This window comes from Solanum dulcamara, chromosome 3 (genome assembly GCF_947179165.1).
Source record: "Solanum dulcamara chromosome 3, daSolDulc1.2, whole genome shotgun sequence".
Taxonomy (NCBI): Eukaryota; Viridiplantae; Streptophyta; class Magnoliopsida; order Solanales; family Solanaceae; genus Solanum; species Solanum dulcamara.
In genome coordinates, this window is record NC_077239.1 from 44,030,532 (window position 1) to 44,035,916 (window position 5,385).

The following is a 5,385-nucleotide window of genomic DNA, read 5'->3' on the forward strand; positions in this document are numbered from 1 at the left end:
GGATTTGCCTTTTGGGCCTAGCTAGTGGATCCACATATAGCGTATGTATAACCCGCCTAGCGGGATAGAGTCTAACTTGGCAAGTAGATTTCCCTTTCCTACGATGTAGGAATTCCATGTTATAGCTCGCATGGTCTTATTATCGGCTATGGTTCCTATCCCATATATGTATGGTCCTTTTTATGTTTTAAATGACTAAACCTATCTTATGGGTTATTATGCCTTGATCCTTCTTAAGGACTACTTATAATTTTTTTTACTACTTCTCTTATCATGCTATTTAAAATGGTCATTTGTACAAATATGGTTTTGTATGCATTGCATTTCCTACATAATTAGTACATTCCAATGTACTAATACATACTTTTTGCCTACATTGTCTCATAATGTAAGGGCTGAGATTGAAGATCATATTCATCCACGTGGCTAGTTAAGCTTTCCTATCGACAGTGTTTGTGGTGAGTCCTTATTTATCGGGGACTATTCATCAAGTTTGTTATTGTTTCAAAGACTTGTTATGTTTCATATTGAGGGTGAGCAAGGGACATGACTTAGCCCCCGCCCATGTTCATGAGTAAAGGCATCTAGTTGGACAAATGTTTCTAGTCTATGTTGTCATGTGACATTCCTAAATTTCTATTCATGGTTTAAACTCTATAATGATGTTTCCGATTTTATTTTACCTTGTGTATGCTTATGATATGTACAAGAGGCTTGGTTGGATCCCTTTGAAGTTCCGATCGTCGTGTTACGACTAGGCCCTAGGTAGGGTTGTGAAAGGATCTAACAATATTCTGAAGCTAACATCAAATCTCATGGCCATATAAGGGGTAAAAAAAGAAAACTTTTAACCCGAATCAACTAAGGCATAAACATCATATTGAAAGACCCATAACATACCGGTAACCACATTGGGTGTCTCCTCCACCTCTTACCTACTAAGAAGAGCATAGAACCAATTATTGTGTTCACCACCCTTTAGTTGCACTGGGGTACCTTGTTGCACTTGGACTCCATAAGCCACTTGTCCTTGAGGACAACCCTCTTTGTCCCTACACTCCTTTACATGATGATCTAGTTTTCACATCGATAGCATATATTCAAACTCGCTAAAGACTCTTCTTTGTGGTTCTTCCCACACTTATTGCATGCGGGGGGGTAACTTGGCCAATTGGACCACCTCCTTGAGGTTTAGGTTTGGGCAACCTATCTTTGAAAAACCTTGGAGTAGTAGCATTGTGTCACGACCCAACCCCGTAGGCCGCGACTGGGGTCTGATTTGGATCTCCCGTATACATATCTATCAGCTATAGTCACATTGAATTATAAACATGCAATGCATATAAATCAAGTGTAGTCAAACCGGACTACAACAACATGATACGTACATGAGAACCCCCATGGGTCATAACATTCTGTATATATGTAGCCTCTTTCATTTGTATCACCTCATGAAAGGGAACGCAAGCCAACCAGGCTGCAATAACATAACAATACGTACAATATATCATATAGATCTAGCTGAATGAAACTGACATATACAACCCATATATACATGTCTGCAGACCTCTAACAATATCAATGACAACATATGGCAGGACAGGCCCCCGCCTTACCCCTGAATAATAAAGCAATATTATACATCAATGGCCAATGCCAAAAACTAGGCTCCGATACAATGGAGCCTCTTCCAGCTAAGCTGAGAGGGATCCTAAAATGACGGACTCCCAAAACCTGTACCTGTAGCTGCGGGCATGAAACACACACCCCGAGAGAAGGGGTTCAGTATGACATATGTACTGAGTACGTAAAATATAACATAACACAACTAGAAGCATATCTGAAATAAAGAAGCGGGGGGTAAATTATTAAATCAACAACTTATACCTGGGAAAGTAAAATCATGCATGCTTAAATTTTCAATATAGCCAGCCCTATCAGGGATCCGGTGAATCATATCTGTAGTACCATCACCTCCTTATTACAACACATCATCACATCATCATATATATATATATATATATATATATATATATATATATATACGTACCCGACCCACTAGTGAGGGCGCGATGAATAATGCAGTGGAATTATGCACGATTACTATTCTCGGCCCAAGCACGATGAAACAAGTGTTACAGTATACACGAGTAGAGTAGTGATAAATAAAACATAGTTTAAATCATTATCAGAGACTCAATGAAGTCATCGGGTGAATCATCCCTGGAGATCAGGGCAGAAAGTATCTAATGTATACCCTTTAAACGTCACTAAGGACTATGTAAAAGAGAGTTTTGCAAATCTTAGACTTATACCAGTATTAAATATCTTATAGCAGTCCGAGCGTTGGTTATCTCAGAGCCTTTCTTTTTACGAAAAAGAGCTTAGTCGAATCAATTGTTATATAGTTATATAGAAGACTCGAGGAGTAGGAGTTTAACTACTTTAAAAGTCTTAACATCTAGAAGTGATTCAGAGTCTTGAAGTCATATTCAGAACCAAAGAGTGAATTTTCCCCAAAGTTTTCATCATCCATAGCCTACATCTAAGACATGCCAAAAAGAAGATAAAAGATAGGCTTTACATACCTATGTCAAAAACATGCCAAGAGAGAGCTTCACATACCTCATACGGTTTATTCTTTGTCCCATTCGCCTCGTCGTCCTTTGAACCTATGCAACATGAAAGTAATAAGAATATCAACCACTCTTAACTTTCCAGCATCTTAGGTTGCACCTTAGTAATCATGGAATCTATTTCCTTGTTCGTCTCCTCGACTAGTTCTTTAATTAGTTAAGGCGTCAATGAAAATGGGCAGCACCTCCCCTACAATGTGCCCTATTCGAATTTCCAATTAGATCCCTAAATACTACATCCAACCAACAACAACAACCTTCAGCATATGTTTAAGCAATTCACACCAACAATATACAACATAAGCTCCAAACGACTCGCTCAAAATTACGATATCAAAATAGGGTGTCTAGCCTTTATTTTGTAACACCTTTAATTATAAGAAATGAGGGGTCATGTGGCTGAAACCATAAGCACCCCTACCCCTTTTAGAACAAATTTAGGACCTGCAAAAAAACACCACACCCCTGCAGCAGCACCTCACAAGCACAACCCTTTACTTCAACGATAATTCAACTATAACGACTCCAACTTAGTTTATTTTGAACGTCAAGCATCTCTATGGTATTTTCATATTTACATCTACTTAAACAAAATATAATACATTTCTTAACAATACCATAAACTCCAAATTAAGAGGAGAAACCTTACCTTACCCGAAATTGGCCAAAACTGCCAAATTGCAAATCGGAACTTCTCCAAACGTGCTGAAATTGAGCGGGCTGTTTATGGCCCTTCTCCGCTGCCCCAAATTGGAATTTTTGGTTATAAAATACTATTATATAACTGTGGGACACCTCAAATAATTAATTCACGGAACGAAACTCAGAGGCTTACCTTGGCAGCCCCAAACCCTTAGCTCCCTCTTCTTAGCCCTAGCGTTTTTCTCTTCAACTTTCTCCTATTTTTTCCAAGTGTAGGGCTGAAGGCATAGTTCCATATGCATCATAAGATACATATGTACATATCCATGTGGTTGACAAACACCGTAGCTAATTAACTCATGGAGGAAAATTGAAAACTTACCCCTTTTTTTTCCAAGCAAGCTCGTGGCTGCTCTCTTTTCTCTCTACGTTTCTCTCCTTGCTCTTGGCTGAAGTTTGGATAAAGATATGAAGTATGTCACATTACACATGTATAGATGTCTCTTTAGAAGCTCCCACATGGCAGCCTCCTAGGGGTGACACCTGGCTGCCTCCTAGGGTGCCACCTCAACTTATTCAGCCAATCACATGCTGCCATATGGTAGTGGGGTCCACACCAAGCTGTTGCATCACCTACTTGATCCCAAGTAGGTGCATCACCTGCTTTTCCAAGTAGGTGCATCACCTACTTGCTTTGAGTAGGCGCGTCTTTTGCTTATTTCTCTTTCATGAGCTCATAATCTCGTCTTACTTCAAGAGCCTATGTACTCCTTGCTACTTAAGCTCGACGTGTACTCAAGTAGCTTAAGTGTGTAGGACTTCTAAGTTAGTATCTTACGTAGGTAGGTCGATTCCTACGACTCCTTACTTGGCCTCCAACTTCTTCCGACTCCTCATAACCCTATTTCCAACCTTTTGTACTATGGGGCATCACATTCTCCCTTCCTTGGAGTTGTTTAATAACATTGTAGATTATCCGGCTCACATAGTAACTTCTAAGAAGATTAAGAGACATTCTGAGCTCCATAGTGTAGGGTTTAACACATTGGAAGAACCTTGACTAGAATACCTTGGACGAAATGAGGACGCTCAACACTTCTGTACCTACATTGGGAGGAATCACCATCATCGGTCCTTTCCCATTTGGACACCCTAGTTTTCTCCCTTAGCTTCTTATCTTTTATTTGCTCTGCATGGGTCATAATCTAGAGATGTCAATTTCTCAAATCAAAATGGATATCTTACATTCCTTAGAAACCAAATCTGATACACCTAACACGAACTTGTTCATATGAGCTATTGGGTCGGCAATCATGAATAGAGCAAATTTTGACAATTTGGTGAACTTGAGGGCATACTCGCTCACACCCATACCTCCTTGATTAAGGTTGATGAACTCTTGTATCTTGGCCTCTCTCAACTCCAATGGGAAAAAGAGATTAGGAAACACTCCTTTGAATTTTTCCCAAGTCTGGAATCTATCTCTCTAGGCCTCTCACTCTTCCATTGATCAAACAAAATTCGAGCAACACCTTTCAATTGGTAAGTAGCCAACTCCGCACTCTCAATCGGGTTAATTTCCATTATCTCCAAAATCTTGTGAATGCTATCAAAAAACTCTTATGGATCCCCTTCCACCTTAGAACCCCAAAATTCGAAAAGATTCAACCTTATAAAGTCATGCACCCTTGTTCCCATTGTACCCACACTTGGGTTCGCAGGAGTAAACACCTCACGATTGGCTTGTGCCATCCCAGCTTGAGCAAGTACTTGGAAGGCCGCTCAAAACTTGGCATTAGTCACTTGGTCACTAAAGAGATCATTTGGAACTTGTTTCTCCACTTGAACCTTGTGTTCTAATACCAAATTTGTTATGACCTGAGCCTAGAGCCTAGAAGTGACATGGATATCGAGACCTCGAAGGATCCCAACTAAGTCATCTTAGCATACATCACATACATAAGGTAAAAGACAATAATAAGATAATAGGAAGATCAACTTATAATAGAATTCTAAGGAATTAAACTTAAACCAAATGTCCCAAATTGAACTACATCAATTTCAATGTCTAAACATGCCTCTATACTAGACTTGATGGGAGCTTACG